Genomic DNA, 18,619 nt, shown 5'->3' with positions numbered 1-18,619 from the left:
ATATACAAGTGCTTAGAATTGCGCCTGACCCAGAATAAGCATGAAATCTATCCCAAATGCTGTCTCACATTTTTAAACCTTAGTAGGATAAATATAGTCTTTTTTTTTTCTTTCTAATTTTATTTATTTATTTTTGGCTATGCTGGGTCTTCTTTGCTATGTGTGGGCTTTCTCTAGTTGCAGCAAGCAGGGGCTACTCTTCATTGCAATGTGCAATCTTCTCATTGAGGTGGCTTCTTTTGTTGTGGTACACAGGCTTCAGTCATTGCGGCTTAGTTACTCCGAGGTATGTGGAATCTACCTGGACCAAGGGTTGAACCCATGTCCCCGGCATTGGCAAGCGAATTCTTAACCATTGGACCAGCAGGGAAGTCTCAGTAGGAGAGTCTTTAATGGACTGTCTTCGGCGTGGTGGTCCTAAGCAAACTTGACCCTTCCCTGGTCTTGAAACGCATCCATGGCGCACTGGATTCTGTTCTGTAGTTCTCATCACTGATCAAGTAACTGTGCACTGTGGCGTCTTGTCTCCCCAACTAGACTGTAAACTCCATGAGGCCATGGACCTCAGTCCTTTGTTCAGCCTTGCCTGTCTCCCATGGTGACCTGCACAGAATAAGTGCTCAGTAAGTATTCAGTTGGGCTTCCCTGATGGCTCAGCATTTAAGAATCTACCTGCAATGCAGGAGCCTCAGGAGACATGGGTTCAATCCCTGGGACAGGAAGATCCCTGGAAAAGGGAATGGCAACCCACTCCAGTATTCTTGCCTGGAGAATCCCATGGACAGAGGAGCCTGGAGGCTACAGTCCATGGGGTCACAAAGAGCTGGACAGGACTGAAGCGACTTAGCACTCATGCAGGCACAAGTAATCATTTGTTGGATGAATGAACTAATGGAGATTCCAAGAAATAGCCCTAGGACAATGATCAACAATGTCAACCAGGTCCATGCTGCTCCCTTCCCTCTTCCCTGCCTTCCTCGCTGTTGGCTTTTGGTTTTTGGTTTGTCCCATTATAGACCTAAGGTGGCTGTCACAGCATCAGAGATCATGTCTGCACTTAAGCTGGAAGGGGTCTGTCTGAAGCTGGAAGGGGTTTTTCTCAAAGCCCGATTTTCCCCCAAAGCAAAAATTTCCCGAAAATCTCCCAACAGACTTCCTTAGTTCACAGAAAGCTGGAAAGTGTCTAGTGGAAAGAAATGAGAAAGCCAACACAGGCTTAGACCAACCATGGTCTCTTCTTGGGGTCTGACACAATGCTGCTGCAAACCAAATTGGAGTTCCCTTGTAATGGGTTTCTCAGCTTTGACCCTACTGATATTTTGGCTTGGGTAATTCTTTGTTGTAAAGAGACTGGCTTGTGCACTGTAGGATGTTTAGCAGCTTTCCTGGCTTCAACCCACTAGATGCTAGTAGCATACTGCCCGTCAGTTGTGCCAACCAAAAATGTCTCCTGCCATTTCCAAATGTATCCTGGGCACGTGTAACACCACTGTTACAAGGAAGCAGGAATAGCAGCTGAGTCGGATCTGCCAGAGATGAATGTACTGTGACTCGTGTGGTAGTATTTGTTTTGGGTATCAGCACCTAGCTCAGTGCCAGATTTGGGGCTGCCCTTAGCAACTGTGAGGATAAGATGCCATGTCTTTGTGCTAACTTCACTCCTGGCTTCATCATTCTCCTACCCTTGTTTTGCTTTCAGCAAGTTTCCTTAATGATTTATTTTGGCCCTTTGGGACTTTGTCATTCTTGAAAGCATCTCAAATCTCCTCGAAGGCCAGGTCTGTATTTGTCTGATCTTCTTGTTATACCCCAGGTTACCACAGGACTGGGGCCCCATGTAGATTATGATAGACATTTACTTAATGAATAAATGAATGAGAAAGTGGATGAATGAATAAATAAATGAATAAATGGATACCTGGATGGGTAGATAGGTAGATGCTTTGATGAACCAATGTGATGGTCTAGTGCATGGACAGATGGATGGATGGGCATGATATGGAGAGACAGATGAATGAATGGGACAAATGAATACATAACAGGGAATATGGGCAGATGGGCAGGTGGATGGATGGAATAATGAATAGATGTGATGGATGGGTAAATGGGTATGGTGGATGAATGGAAAGAATGGAGAGATATGTGGGTGGATATGGTAAGTAGATGAATAAATAACTAGAAATGTGCATGGATGGATGGATGAAGGAGGTGATGGGTGAGTAGGTAGATGAAAAGATAGATGGGTATATAGATGGACGAGGTGGGCTGTATTGGGATAGCGGTATCTGCAAGTAAAGAGATCGATGGTGACTGTCCACTGGTTCCTTCAGGGCAGTAGTTCCTAGTTCCTTTGACTAATGGCATCAGTCTCAGACTAGATTAGAGGCTGTTGTCAGAGGAGACAACATTTGGTTAAGTGGCTCTCCCACTTAAAGCTGCGTGATGCCAGACACTTCGCCCCCATCTGATCATCAATTTCTTCATCAACCAAGTGAATTTTGGTTGTTGTGAAGACTCCATGAACTCGTGAAGAAGAAAAGGTATCATAAACTATAAAATGCTTTGTCTCCCTGAATGGTTAATGAGCCCAAAGTTGGGTAGAACCCCAGTTGCTGGCTGGCTACAGGACTATATCTGATAACCAGGCATGGCTGTTTCCACCCTTCATTCCCTAAATATAGTCTCCCCTCCCTTCCTGCTTTTTTCCCCATGTTATCTTCCTGTCCCACCTCAATTTGATTTCAGCCCCTCTGATTCAGTGGTTTACAAATCTTCCTGCTTATGGGAAACTTTCTTTTCTTTTTCTTTGCCGTGCATTGCGGCCAGAGGGATCTTAGTTCCCTGACCAGGGATTGAACCCATGCCCCCTGCAGTGGAAGTGTGGAGCCCTAACCACTGGACCACCAGGGAAGCCCCTGGGAAAGTTACTTAAGCTGACACCTTGGGGCTCCATTTCAGACCTGGTAAACCAGAATCTCCTGGAAAGAGTTTCAAGAGCCTTTAAATTTTTGTTAAGTCCTTAAGTGATTTTGGGTGTTGGGTCAGCTAGAGTTTGGAAACCATGGCCTTGTTTTGTCCCCTTTTATAAAGAGAAGATATGGATACTCAGAGAGCATTCTGTCTCCATCCAGAAGGCTCTTGCTCACTCGTTCATTCCTTCAACAAACGACTCCTCAGGCTTATGGTATGCAAGGCATTCTGCCCAGCACTGAGGGAATGTAGGAGACTATAAAGTGTGGCTTCAGATCTTGGGGAGTGTCCAGTTTGGGGGTGGTGGTGGTAAACAGATGGACCGGCAGCAATCAAAAACAAAGTGCTGTAACAGGTGTGAATAGGGCACTGTGGGAGCACAAGGGGGCCTAGGAAGAGGGGAAGGGGTCAGAGGCCTCTTGACCCTGGAGGAGGGAGCTGAGATCTGAACTGGAACCTGAAGGTTTAGCGGGAGGAGAGAGGCAGGGGGACAGCAGATGTACAGACCCAGAGCCTGGCCATGCACAGCACTGATTTTACCTAACATTTGACTGCAGCTAATTCCACCCTTTCTTCACAGTTATCTTGGGGTTTTTCTGCTTGTTTCATGATTTATTATTATTATTATTTTTTTAGTTCTACCAGTTTATTGCTACCAACCCGTCACCCTCCACCCTCATGCACACATGCTCAGTCACGTAACCCCATGGACTGCAGCCAGCCAGGCTCCTCTGTCCATGGATTTTTCCAGGCAAGAATACTGGAGTGGGTTGCCATTTCCTTCTCCATGAATTATTTTTCTTGTTCCTAAAAAGATTCGGGAATGCATGCTCAGTTATATCCGACTCTTAGTGACTCTGTGGACTGTAGCTTGCCAGGCTCCTCTGTCCATGGAACTCTCTAGGCAAGAATCCTGGAGTGGGTAGCCATCCTCTCCTCCAGGGCATCTTCCCCACCCAGGGATCGAACCCAAGTCTCTCATGTCTCCTGCATTGGCAGGCAGATTCTTCACCACTGTGCCACTTGGGAAGCCCCACATATATAATTCCTAGAGTACAATTCAGTAGTCTTTATTAGACATTACAGATGAGCAGAACAAATCTATTCGTAGTTTAGAGAGAAATGTTCGAGGGGAACACGTGTATACCTGTGGCGGATTCATGTTGATATATGGCAAAACCAATACAATATTGAAAAGTTAAAAAAAAAAATAAAAAAGAGGAAAAAAAATTTAAAAAAAAGAAATGTTCAGACGATTTTTGGAATTTGAATATAAAATATGCCCTTTAAAATCATACAAAACCTTTTTGTTCTGTGATATTAAAAATCCTAAAGTATTTATAAGATGAATTTTATGTATCTAATATTTCATGTTTATTAGAATTATTTCAATATTAAACAGAAAAAAATTAAAAATAATTTTTTTTTAATTTTTATAAAAGAAATTACAGACCAGCAGTATCTATGCTGTTAGGGACAGTGAATCATACACCCTAGCTGTGCAGGATACAGTAATTTCAGATCTTTGATGTTCACATAATTAACTGATTTCTTTCATTTTCATTTCTTTTTCTCTGAGTAAACATGTACTATTTAAAAATATGTTTATTGAAGTATATTGTTCACACAGCAAAGAGCATGAATAATAAATCACAAATAGACTAATGAAATTTAACAAGGATGACTACTTTTTTTTAAATGAAGTAAAATAGAACAGAAAACAGCCTAGTGCCTCTCATGTATAGGAGATTTTGTGTGTGTGAAACTTCTGTTCTTTTCTACATGCTTATGGATATGTGTGTGTGGTTGTGATAATACCAACCATTCATAGATCACATACTAGGGCTTTCCACATATCAACGCCTTATCTTCACAATAACCCTGTGAGGGAGGGGCTTTTACTGTCCTTCCCCTTTTATAGATGAGTAAATGGAGGCACAGAGAGGCTGAGTCACTCGGCGAAAGTGACAGATGCCTTAAGAGGTGACGTTGATTGAGGTTCCAGCCCAGGCAGGCGGACCCCAGAGTCTGTGTTTTGACTACCACCTTTATTGCCACTGTATATAAAGTATGTGATGTAAAATGTGTTACTCAGAGTCATGGTCAAAAGGGTTTAAAGCCACTGGACAGAATGTTCCCAAATGTTCTTTATAGATCTAAAAATAGCATATTTTTTCCTTAAGTGTCCCCACAGGGAACAGGGGCTGATTTTGGGTAGTACATGGACAAACGCTTTTAAATTTTATTAATTTTACCGCATGTTAGAAAAATGTATAACTAACATATTAAAGCACTACTATAAAATATTATTTAAAAGATTAATGTACATCTTCAAAAGAAAGAAAATTATCAAGTAAATAATTATAGATAAACAAAATAGATGTGATGGGCAGATTATAATAAAAATCATAAAAGGAATGAAAATGTGTGGGGCTTTGGGGTGAAATACCGAACTTGGTATCAGAAGGCCTGGATATGGGTCCTGGTCTATTCATTCTCTAGCTCTGGTTTATTTCTTCTCTCTCTTTTAAAAAATTTTTATCTTATACTGGAGTACAGTTGACTTACAATGTTGTGTTATTTTCAGGTGTAGTACAAAGAAATTCAGTTATATGTGTGTGTATATATATATATAAAATAGGATATTATAGAGTATTGAGTAGAATTCCTGTGCTATACAGTAGGGCTTGTTGATTATTTTATCTCACGTATAGTACTTAGGATGGACCAGGCACTGTTTTAAACACTTTATAAAAATTACTTCCTTTAATCCTTACAACCGCCCACTGAGTAGGTACTGTCATCATACCCATTTCTCAGAAGAGGTAACCAAGGCTCAAAGAGGTTAAATAACCTACCCACCCAGACTATCAGAGGCAGAGCTAGGATTCAAATCTGGGCATTACATTAGTAAAGACAACACCAGCTGGTATAATAAACAAAACCAAAATGTCAGATAGAAGAATTTGTCTCTTTCATGCAGGGACCCAGGGTCCTTCCTTGTTTGGAAGATGGATTTTATTTTACCTATCCTACTGTGATAGGTAGAATTTCCTTTGTCATTCTGGCCTCCAGGTCCTCCTCTGAAAAATAAGATTAGTAATGCTGTTTCTGCTTACCTCTCAGGGCAGCTCTGTAATCAGGGTATGGGTCCAAGGGTCTTCTGCAAACTGCAACCAATTCCAGTGGATTTAAGTGTTAGTAACATTATTAAGTTGGCCAACACCTACCTTTCAGTGTTATTATAAAGGTTAACTGAGATATTGCATATAAAGGCCTTTGTTCATATACGGACTCCATCAGCTGTGGATAGTAGTAATAAGAGGTAGTTGCTCAGTTGCCAAGTCGTGTCCAGCTCTTTGCGACCCTATGGATTGCAGCTTGCCAGGCCTGGCAAATGAAACGATGCGTATTAACTTACCTCCAAACTGGCAAACAGTTTATAGCATCTTTCCTATTAGCAAATTAACCCACAACATCTGGGAGTGAAAAATCAAAAAGTATAGCCACGATATTTAGAAATACAAAGGAAAACACCAGGAGCAGGGAAAACTGAGCTAAAGTTTTTCAGGTTTTTCCATAACATCTTACAGGAAAATCTGAACATTTTGGCCAACCCAATAGTTGCAAGGGGTTGCCCTTGAGCTGTGGGAATCAGGTTCAGGAAAGAGTGGGTGGGTAACTACTGCTATAAATATCAAATACTTTTTTAGAATATTTGATTTTTTTCAATTGTGTACCTATATTGTGTTAATAAATTTTTTGAAATTATTTTAAAATTTAATTTAATTAAAAAAATTTTTTTTTTTGGCTGGACCATGCTGCGTGTGAGATCTTTGTTCCCCAACGAGGGTTCAAACTCATGCCACCTGCAGTAGAAGCGTGGAATCTTAACCACTGGACTGCCAGGGAAGTCCCAGAACAATTTTTAAATTAAAGAGGAAAAGGGAATAATGAAACAATATTTCAAACATCCTCAATTGTACTTTAAAACAAGAGTCCTGGGACCGAAAGCCACAGAAGGAAAAGGCAGAGTTAAAGTTAGAAGTTCAAGATCCAATTGCATTTAAAATCTCTGCTGAACACCTTCTAATTGTTTTGTGTCAGGCTGAAAAGAAAAGCTGAGCGCTTTCACTCACCTAAAGGGCCCCCTAAAAGCCATCTGCCCTGTCGGCCTCTCCTGTCTTCCTCCCTTTTGCTCACTCCACTTCAGCCCCCTTGGGCCCTCCTAGGATCCTTCAATCGTACAAGCACATTCCTGCCCCAGAGCCTTTGTACTTGCTGTTCCTTCTGCCTGGGCTTCCCAGGTGGCTCAGTGGTAAAGAATCCATCTGCCAAACAGGAGTCATGGGTTCGATCCCCAGGTCAGGAAGGTCCCCTGCAGAAGGGAATGGGCAACCCCCTCCAGTATTCTTGCCTGAGAAATCCCATGGACAGAGGAGTCTGGTAGGCTCCAGTCCATGGGGTCACAAAGAGTCAGACACGACTTGGTCACTACATGACAACAGCAACAACTGCCAGGAACACCCTTTCTCCAGATCTTCCCCAAATTGATGTCTTCTCCTTGCATTTCTCCCCCTGCCCCCAATCCCGCTGGGCAAGATCTTTGTTGTGACACTTGGACTTTCTCTAGCTACAGCCCATGGGGGCTTCTCTTGTCATGGCGCACGGGCTAGTTGCCCTGAGGCATGAGAAATCTTATTTTCCCAACCAAGGATCGAACCCACGTCCCCTATGTTGGAAGGTGGATTCTTAACCACTGGATGGCCAGGGAACTCCCCAATTTGGTTCGTAACTCAATGTCCCCTACTCAGAGTGGCCTTCCTTGACCACCCCCATCTCAGATGGCCCCTCCTCCAGTCATCATTATCAATCTTGTTATCCTCTACAGCCCTGGAATTGTGGATTCACCGCTCTGTTTATCATCTGTCTCCTCCACTACAATGGAAGTTCCATTAAGACAGGGAATCTGGCTGCCTTGCGACGTCCTCAGCATGTAGAACAGCACTTGGCACACAGTAGGCGCTCCATAAATATTTGTGGAATGAGAAGAGTCAGAAGGGGACAGCTGAGTCAGTGTGCTGAGGGGCTGGATGGGCCAGGAAGCTGCAAGCCCCTGCCTGGGCCCGGCCCTGGGTAAACAGTCCCCTGTCCGCCCAGACAGCCGCCTGTTTGACAACTGTCTGCCATCGGGCTGGCCAAGCCAGGGCCGTCACACAGCCAAGGCCCCAGGATTCCCTGGGACAAGTAACAGAGGCAGCCACGCCTCAGGGAGAGCTTGTGTGAAGGAACAGGTCAAAAAGTTACCCAAACAGGCACGAGAAAAGTCAGAGGAGGTGGTGGGACACAGAGCAGTTGGCCCTTCCCTGGGCAGAGCCAGGAGGAGCAGGAGGGAGGCCCTGGCACACCCTGTGGGCAGTTTCCCGGGCAGGGCCTGGCCACCGGAACCCAGTTCTGGTCGTGGCTCTGGTCCTGACTTGCAGAAGGACCTCAGATACTTGCCACCTCTGGGCCTCGGTTTCCTCTCCTGTAAATAAGAGACTGTGGGCTGGTCGGTGGTTTTCAAGCTTCAGAAAAAAAAAAAAAAGGCAGCGGCATTCTTTCTTTAAGGAAAATTTTACTGGAAGCCAGTTTGCAGGAATCATACACAGGAAGCCTTTGGTTTAAAGTGTGGGGCTGCAGGATGCTGCCTACCTACCCCACGTCCCCTGGCCTTTCAAAGCAGCCCCAGGGTGAAAACCACCAAGTCTCCTTGGTCTCTCAGGTTCACAGCGAGAGTCTTGTCATTAAACCTACCTCCAGGTTCAAGCCTGACATCGGCATCTTAGGTAATCTACTCCACCTTTCTGAGCCTTGGTTTCTTTCTCTAAATCTGGTATCTTAAACAGTACCTCCCTCACAGTATCAATGGTCAGCCCAGAGCCTGGCACCTAGTGAATTCTCAATAGGAAGAGTGAAAAACCAATGTTGATTATTAGCAGAAGTACCAGGAATGACCCAAAGGGCCAGTTCTTTGTCTCTACTGTGTGCTGGGAAAAAATGTAACCCTTCTGAACCTCAGTTTCCTCCTTGTAAAACGTAGCCAAAAGTTAAAAGGAGATAATTTGCATATAATTTGCAATTATAATTATTGTATATATGTAATTACAATTTGTAATTTGTGGTCCACATTCCATTTCTGTTGGACACTGCAGCTCTAGCCCCTCAGTTTCTATTAATATAGCAGCTAACTCATCCTGCCTCTGTTTCCCGCTCTGAATAGACCAGTTCAAGCCAGCTATCCCTGGCTGGGTCTTCGCCCCAGTTCACAGTTTTCCCTGGTGTCCTCAACCTCGTTGCTTGCCTGTCGGTGGTGGGGTGGAAGTGCGGGGACCCAGGCTCTAGAACTCAAAACTTGTCTTCTAGAATTCTACACTTGGGAAATCTCATCTCCCAGCCCCCATGGGTAGCCATTGTGTTCTCTTTATCAGAGTTTCACATAAAACAATAGTCAATTTGAAATTTAATTATACACCCATTCTTCTCTCTCCAGCCTGTGAATTTACCTCCAAATCCTGCGATTTGGGGGGTAGAATTGGGGAGGGGAGAGGATGATTCTTTTCCCCCTCTCCACAGCAATTCATAGTTTTTCTAGAGATAAGATGGACTGAATACGGGGGAGGGACATGGGGCCTTCTACTGGGAAGGCTCTGCTTTTGTTTTTGGAGGAGATAATATCCTCCCAGGACTCCTCTGAGATGAGAGAATTTGAAAGGACTTAGGGGGCCGGGAGGAAAAGGAATCTCACAGTGATGAAGACTCCCTTCCAATGGGGAGGTCTTATTTGTTAGTGGCTGAGAATTTATGCTGCAGACTTAGGAAGACTTGGGTGAGAGCTCTGTAAGCTGTGTGACACTGGACACGTGACTTTACACTCTGACCCTCAATCTCCCCCTCTATAAAATGAGGATAAGAATAGTTCTATTCTAGCACAATGCTTTGGACAAACATTCCATAAATGCTAGCAATCACATACCTTTTGCAAAAGGGCCTATGTTGGTATGTGTAATAGATTTAATTCCTTTTTATTTCACTTCTATGCATTTTTGTAATTCTTCTACCATGAACTTGCTTCAGTTAAATCATAAAAAAGTTAATTGAGCAAAAAGGAATAAAATTGAGTGGAAATGTCATTCTAAGGCTGGGCTCCAATGTGGGGTTTTAGAGCTGGGAACAGGGAAGAGAATCTTAGAGTCTGAACTTCACACACCCTTTACTATTTTAGTAAACTGAGGCCCCAAGACAAAAGGTGATTTGGCAAGTCAGTGGCAGAACAGTGATGCTGAGGATTGGAAGGAGACTGGGAGGTAACTAGGCAGCCTTTCCCAAGGTGAAACCATTCAGACGGGGAGTATTCTATCCTGAGATGTTTGAAAAAGCTCAGAAGCGTTAGTTGCTCAATCATGTCCAACTCTTTGAAACCCACCATGAACTGTAGCCCACCAGCTTCCTCTGCCCATGGGATTTCCCAAGCAAGAATACTGGCTGCTGCTAAGTCGCTTCAGTCGTGTCCAACTCTGTGCGACCCCATAGACGGCAGCCCACCAGGCTCCCCCGTCCCTGGGATTCTCCAGGCAAGAACACTGGAGTGGGTTGCCATTTCCTTCTCCAATGCATGAAAGTGAAAAGTGAAAGTGAAGTCGCTCAGTCGTATCCAACTCTGTGCTACCCCATGGACTGCAGCCTACCAGGCTCCTCTGTCCATGGGATTTTCCAGGCAAGAGTATTGGAGTGGGGTGCCATTGCTTTCTCCGTCTCCTCCCGCTGCTGCTGCTGCTAAGAATACTGGAGTGGGCAACTATTCCCTTCTTCAGGGGATCTCCCCAACCCAGGGATCAAACCTGGGTCTCCTGCATTGCAGGCAGATTCTTTACTGTCTGAAGCACCAGGGCTGGCTCAGAAAGCTGTATAAATTTCAGTATCAGAGAACGTCTCAGAGCCCTTAACACAGGACAGTGAATGCCTTGGGTACTCCAAGAGAAGCCTCCAATGTGTGCATGTTAATTCATCATAGAGCCCCCTTGAAAACATCAACACCCAGAAAGCTCTCTCTGCCCCACCACAGAGACATTTTATAGCTTAATACATTCCTAGATTTAAGAAAAAATATATTGATATTTTAAATATTATGATTTTAACCAGTACATTACTGATTTTTGTTGGTATATAGAAAGACAGTTAATTTTTTTTTTTTGGCAGTGCCCCATGGCATGTGGGATCTTAGTTCCCCAACCAGGGATTGAACCCAAGCCCCCTATAATGGGAACACAACATCCTGACCACTTGACTGCCAGGGAATTCCCTTGAAATATCGTTAATTTTTTTCACTACCTTTCTCCTTTAAAAAAAATTGTAATATTTCCTAATATTGCAAAAAGGTAGAATAATACTGTGAACATGGATGTACCCATCACTCAGTTTTGTCAAATCCTACATACATGACCATATTTTCATGAGATTCATTTTTTTTGTTGTTTTAATGATACGAACCCCCCGTCCCCTGCCACCTGTAAGCCTCCCTGAGCCCTTGCTTGTTGAGAGTTGACCCCTGTCAACTTTTGCTGTGCATCATTGCTAGGCATGATTTTTCTTTTTGCTTTTTCTACTTTTGGCCATACTGCTTGGCACACAGGGGATCTTTAGTTCCCTGGCAAGGGATCAAACCCATGCCCCTGTATTGGAAGCATAGCGTCTTCAACCACTGAACTACCAGGGAAGCACCATAGACGAGTTTGAATACTTTTCCTCTACATGGCTGCAATACTATATATATATATATATAGCATTATTTTGCCTATCTGGAAAAGTTATTCAAATGTTGTCCATATCCTTCAGCAACTTCCTTTTTTTTCTGGATCTTCCTATCCATCTACAGGCAGCACTGGAGCACTCACTGAAAATGCTGTGAATGAATATCCCAAAGTATATTTATTCCAGTTTTGGATGATGAAGTTTCCAGTTTTTCACTATTTTAAGCAGTGCTACAAAGAGCATCCTTATATGTGTGGGTGAAATTTTCTCTAGGATCATGTGTAGGAGTGAAATTTCTGGATTTCAGGCAATGAGCATCTTTACTTTGATGAGATGTTGATAAACTTGTCAGGCTTGCCCACCAACTACCACTTCGGGTCCGTAGCAGCTAAGAGTTAGTTGCTTTGCATCTTCATCTGCACTTGACTCTGAAAGATGATGGATGGAAAATGAGAATTTGCATTTCCCATATGGCTGGAGAGGGAAAAGTTCCTTTTGCCATTTGAATGTGCCTGTTTCTACCCCTTGCCCATTTTCCTATTGCATTATCTACCTTAACTATTTTAAGGGATTATGAATTCTTGATACAAATGCTTTTTCCAGTTGTATTAGTGGAAACTACCTTTAATCCGTCTGTCGTTCATCTTTTCACACTCTTTAGAGTATCTTTGTTGTACAGAAGTTTACAGTTGTAGTTAATTTTGGCTAAATTATAAATAAAGTCAGTACATTTACTAATCTTTTCCTTTATGCTGTGTGCTTTTTTTTTTTTTTTTGCACTGCCTTGAGATCATTAAGATTTCTGCTATATGTTTTCTATAATTTTTAAATTCATTTCTTATACATAGATCTTTATTCCTTAGATATTGATTTTGTGAGCTATATGAAATAGAGATGCCATTATATTTTTCTTCATATGGATAACCAGTTGGTTCAGACCATTTATTGACTTGGACACCCTTTCTTGACTGCTCTGCAATGCCACTGCGTTTTAAGCATTAATTTTTTTACATTAAATTTTTTTTTATTTTACAGTGGAGTGTAGCTGATTATCAACGTGCCTTACTTTCAGGTGTACAGCAGAGTGAGTTAGTTATATATCATGTATCTTTTTTAAATTTATTTTTTAATTGGAGAATAATTCCTTTACAAAGTTGTGCTGGTTTCTGCCGTATAATGTATATATCTATTTTTCAAATTCTTTTCCCATTTAGGTTATTGCAGAATACTCAGCAGAGTCACCTGTGCTATGCAGTAGGTCCTTGTTGGTTATACAATGCCATTGTTTTTGTCTTTCATTTTTGAACACACGTAGCTCCTGGCAACCCACTCCAGTGTTCTTGCCCGGAGAATCCCAGGGACTGGGGAGCCTGGTGGGCTGCTGTCTATGGGGTCGCACAGAGTCGGACACGACTGAAGCGACTTAGCAGCAGCAGCAGCTCCATTTCTAGGCTCTCTATACTGCTCCACTTATCTCTAGTAGTCGCTTTCAAACAATGAGAAAAAAGAGATAAGTGAATCTACAATTTTACTAAAACAAAACACTTGATTTTTCTTAAAAGTCAAAAAAAGAAATAGTTAAAATTATTTAATAATATTTTATTCACTCCAGTATAGCTAAAATATTATTTCAGTTATCTAATCAATAAAACATAATTAATGAGGTATTTTTCTTCTTTGATGTACTAGGTCTTCCAAATACAACCCATATTTTACACGTACAGCATATCTCAATTTGAACTAACCAGATTTCAAATGCTCAGTGGCCGCATGTGGCTAGTGGTTATCATATTGGACAGTGAAGCTCTGGCTTTACGTAGCAGCAGTTCCCAATCTTTTTGGCACTAGCGACCAGTTTCATGGAAGACAATTTTTCCATGGACTTGGGGTCGGGGGATGGTTTCAGGATGATTCAAGCGCGTTACAGTTATCGTGAATTTAATTTCTAATCTAATGCCACTGTTGATCTGACAGGAGGTACTGGTCTTTGGCCTGGAGGTTGTGGACCCCTACACAGAGCATGCTCTCCTCATATTATAATTGTTTTTTAAAAAATGATCTTGTCTATTCTCTTTGCTCATTCATATAAATTTTAAGATGAGACTGAACAGGACAGAACAAAGTTTGGAGACCAATGGCTTATTTGTCTCCACTGGATTTCAATAAAGGCAACTACTATATTTTAAGAGTTTGCAATTTTCCAAGTGCAGGGCTAAAGTTCTTTGTCCTTTTGACCTTCTAATTGAAATTACATTGAACTTGTTGATTAATTTGGGAAGAATCGACATCTCTGCATAATGAAGCTATTAACCTAAGACAATAAAACTAGTCAGTTATTTTTACCAGCAAAATGGGTTTCTTTGGGAGCAGCAAAGAAGTGCAGTTGAGACCTGCAACTATGGCAAACCACGTGGAAGTCTCATAAAACGAAGAAGAAAGTCTTCTATAGAGAAGAAGGGGAACTTGGGATGGGCTGTTATAAATAGTCCATTAGAGGAAAGTGGAAATTGGAAGTATAGTGGCTTTCCATTGGCTGAGTTGTGACAGTTACTCATTGGCTACATACACTGTTGCGAGGCAAGGAGAAAATCTTTCTTCTCCTGTAGTAAAGTAGTGTCACTTCCTTCCGAAAATGTAAGGTATATCTCTTCCTGTTGGGATCTGTATTATGAGAGTATGTATATGAGAGCTCCCCCTTCTGGCCTTCTGACTTCATTTTAATGAGGTTTCCCTTTACTCATTTTTAAAAATCCTTCTGACCATGATACATTTATACAGGTGTGCTTTTATTTTTTTTAATAAAGTTCAATAATTTTAATGCATAAAGCTCTTTTGTTAGATTAATCCTAGCAATAATTGCTCTTGCTATCATGAATGCTTTTAAAAATTGAAACTTCTCGTTGGTTGATCTTAGTGTATACAAACCAACTGCTTTTGACACACTGAAAATGTATCCAGCAATCGTATTAAATTCTCTTAGTAGATGTTTTAATTTCCTGCTTATTGCATCTCTTGGACTTCTGGTAAAATATCAAACAGAAATAGAGTATTTCAAATAGGGTTTACTTTGTCTATGAGTAGCTGAGCCACAAAATTGCAGTAGTAGAGAATTCCTCAGGTTATGAAAGTCCAGAGGTAGGCAATTTAAGGTTCGTATGGTGGTTCTTCCCCATAGCAGTCCTCAGGAACCCACGTTCCTTTCATCCTTATGAGGTCTTCATCCTCATGGTCCAGAAAGGCTGCCAGAGATCCGACCGCACAGCTATGTTACAGGAAGAAAGATGGAGCAAGAGACAGAGAAGGAAAAGGAGCAAAAGCATGTTTCACGTGTCTCTTTTCCCCATGACTTTACTGGAAGTTCCCACATTACATTTCTGATTATACTTCATCAGCCAGAACATATTCACATAATCTCCCCTAGCTTTAAGGAAAGTTTGAGATAAGTTTTTTTGAGGGGGCACCCCTCTATTCAAATGAAAATTGAAGGTTATGTTACAAAGGAAGACAAGGAGACGGTTTAACACAGGACAGTTAGCTTGCAGCCTCTGCCGCAGTGGACAACCTTGTTTTATTCTTGACATTTACAAGGGATACTTTGCCCCTTTGAAGTATATCTGCTTTAGGGTTTTGGTAGGTAAGTTTTACTGTTTTTTTTTTAAAGTTTGTTCTAAGTAAGCTAGACGTTTTGCTCGTTTTTTAATCACAATGTTGAATTGTCTTAATTGCTTTTTGGCACCTACTAAGATAATCACTTTTTTTTTTCTCTTTTAGTCTATTGATTTATTAATATTCTAATGTTAAGCCATTCTTGCATTCCTGGAATTAAACCTAAATTTGTCAGGATGAAATACATATATTTTATACATTGATGAAATTTTTTTAAATTGTGGTAAAATATTTACAACATAAAATTTGCTATTTTGGCCATTTTTAAATGTACAATTCTGAGGCATCAAGTACATTCACATTGTTATACAACCTTTACCACCATCCATCTCTTAAATTTTTCAATCTGTCTCCATTAGAAAATAACTCTCCATACCCCCCTCCCAGTGGGCTTCCCGCATAGCTCGGTTGGTAAAGCATCTGCCTGCAATATGGGAGACCTGGGTTCAATTCTTGGGTTGGGAAGTTCCCCTGGAGAAGGAAATGGCAACCCACTCCAGTATTCTCACCTAGAGAATCCTATGGACAGAGGAGCCTGGCAGATTACAGTTCATGGGACTGCAAGATCCAACCAATCAATCCTAAAGGAAATCAGTCCTGAATATTCATTGGAAGGACTGATGCTGAAGTTGAAGCTCCAATACTTGGGCCACCTGATATGAAGAACCGACTCACTGGAAAAGACCCTGATGCTGGGAAAGATTAAAGGTGGGAGGAGAAGGGGGACGACAGAGGATGAGCTGGTTTGATGGCATCACTGACGCGATGGGCATGAGTTTGAGCAAGCTCCAGGAATTGGTGATGGACAGGGAAGCCTGGGGTGCTACAGTCCATGGGGTTGCAAATAGTCAGACACGACTGAGTGACTGAACTGAACTGACCTTCCTCCCCTCAACTCCTAGCAACTGCTATTCTACTTTATGAATTTGACTACTCAAAGTACCCTTATAAATGGAATTATACAGCATTTGTCTTTTTGTGATTGGCTTACTTCACTTTACAAAGAGTTCTCAGGGTTCATCCATGTTGTAGCATTTATCAGAATTTCCTTCATTTTTAAGGCTGAATAATATTCCATCATACATATAAATTCTGGTTTTCATTGACACTTGTGTTGCTTCTGCCTTTGTGTGTGTGTGTGTGTTAGTTTCTCATTCGTGTCCAGCTCTTTGCAACAACCCCATGGACTGTACTTCCCAGGCTTCTCTGTCCATGGAATTATCCAGGCAAGAATACTGGAGTGGGTTGCCATTGCCTTTCCCAGGAGATCTTCCCAACTCAGGTCTTTTGCATTGCAGCCAGATTATCATTTGAGCCACCAGAGAAGCCTATTGTAAATAGTATTGCTGTGAAATGGTATAAAAATATGTCTTCTAGGCTCTGCTTTCAATTATTTTGGGTATATACCCAGAAGTTGTACTGCTGGATTATATGGTAATTCTATTTTTAATTTTTAAAGGAACTGTTATGGTGATTTCTTTAGTGACTGTGTTATTTTATATTCTCACCAGCAGTGAGTAAGGGTTCCAATTTTTCCACATCCTTAACAATGCTTATTATCTTTTTTTTCCTTATATCCATCGTAATAGGTGTGAAGTGGTATCTTATCTTAGTTTTGATTTGTATTTCACTAATAATTAGAATTCCCAGATGACTCAGCAGGTAAAGAATTCTGCAGTGCACAAGATGCAGGAGATGAGGGCTCAGTCCCTGGATTGGGAAGATCCCCTGGAGGACATAATGGCCACCCACTCTAGTATTCTTGCCTGGATAGTCCCATGGACAGAGAAGCGTGGTGGGCTGCAGTCCATGGGGTCACAAAGAGCTGGACACAACTGAGCAAGCAAGCAATGATTAGTGATGTTGAGCATATTTTCATGTGCTTCTTGGTCATTCGTGTATCTTTTTTGGAATAATATCTATTTAAATCCTTTGCCTATTTTAAAATCAAGTTTTGTTGTTGTTGTGCTATAGGAATTCTTTATATATTCTGAATATTAACCTCTTATCAGATTGATTTACAAATATTTTCTCTCATTTTATGGATTGCCTTTTCACTTTCTTAATAATGTCCTTTGACCCACAAAATTCTTCACTTCAATGCAGTCCAGTTTATCTATTTTTTTCTTTTGTTACCTGTGCTTTTGGTGTTATCGCCAAGAAATCATTGCTAAATCCAACATCATGACTATTTCTTCCTGTTTTCTTCCAAAAGCACTTAAGTCTTTAACCCATTTTGTGTTAATTCTTTTATATATGTAAACTAAGAATCCAGCTTCATTTTTTTCACATGTGAATATCCAGTTTTTCCAACACGAATTTGGTTTTGATCATAGTTTAAGGCTTTTGCACCTGGGAAATGCTACTTTGATTCAACCTTTGATCCATTGGAAGAATCCTCTCACCATCCTCCCTGACGGTCATTTAGCTTGGGTTTGTCACTTCTAGTGACAGAACACTCACTACTTAATGAAGCAACTTTTCCCCGGGTAGTGCCATTGTATCCAGTAGAAAAATGTTCTTCATTTTAAGCACAAATTTTCCTTCCTGTACGATCTAGCTGTTGGTCCTCACTTGTCCTGTGGAGCTCTAAGAACAGTGAGCATCCTTTTCCAAAGGAAAGTACTTTGTATTCAGTAAATAACACAGTAACGTGGTGGCAACCATGTGCTGGGTTTATGTGGATTATCATATTTATTCCACAAAACCATCTATGAAGAGGTCCTCTTATTGATTCCTTTTTCACAGATGAAACAAATAAGGTTTGAGGAACTTATTTTCACAGCGTAGAACAGTTATGTAAACAGAATCATTAATATTTCAAAAGCGGTAGCCTTGACCACTCTGCTATACTGCCCCTCTCCTCTTCCCCAACAGTCAGCCCAGAACTTTTTTGGTTTTGTTTGTTTTCTTTTTGTTTGGGGGAGTGGGGTTTTGACTGCACCACCCAGCATTCACTCAGGGATCTTAGTTCCCGGGCCAGGGATCCAACCCACTTCCCTACAGTGAAAGTGCAGAGTCTTAACCACTGAACCACAGGGAAGTCCCAATCCAGAGCTCTTCTGGATAGTCAATTATTGGTTTTCTCACCCTGTCCCATCTTGGGAAAATATTGTGTTTCTATTAAAATTGAAGTCAAACACAACTGTTTGTGTATGGTTGGTGTATACAGAGGGCTTTTTAGCTCATTTCA

At 41.6% G+C, this 18,619-nt stretch overlaps 1 protein-coding gene and 1 long non-coding RNA gene across 3 annotated transcripts in view; one reads left to right on the top strand and one right to left on the bottom strand.

Moving 5' to 3' along the window:
* Positions 1–18,619, top strand: part of HNF4A (hepatocyte nuclear factor 4 alpha) — a 67,315-nt gene that overhangs the window by 2,584 nt on the left and 46,112 nt on the right. The gene's annotated exons all lie outside the window — the stretch shown is intronic.
* Positions 100–18,619, bottom strand: part of LOC147360192 (uncharacterized) — a 29,349-nt gene continuing 10,829 nt past the window's right edge. The window contains exons 2-3 of the long non-coding RNA XR_015138988.1: positions 6,090–6,140; positions 100–603 (exon numbers count right to left, since the gene is read on the bottom strand). This is a non-coding gene — a long non-coding RNA (uncharacterized LOC147360192). The remainder of the gene's footprint in view (positions 604–6,089; positions 6,141–18,619) is intronic.

This window comes from Bos grunniens, chromosome 13, assembly GCF_055505025.1.
Source record: "Bos grunniens cultivar Pamir isolate PY7600 chromosome 13, Bosgru_T2T1.0, whole genome shotgun sequence".
NCBI classification, from domain to species: Eukaryota; Metazoa; Chordata; class Mammalia; order Artiodactyla; family Bovidae; genus Bos; species Bos grunniens.
The sequence above is the reverse complement of the archived record's forward strand: the minus strand, read 5'-3'. Positions and strand labels throughout refer to the sequence as shown.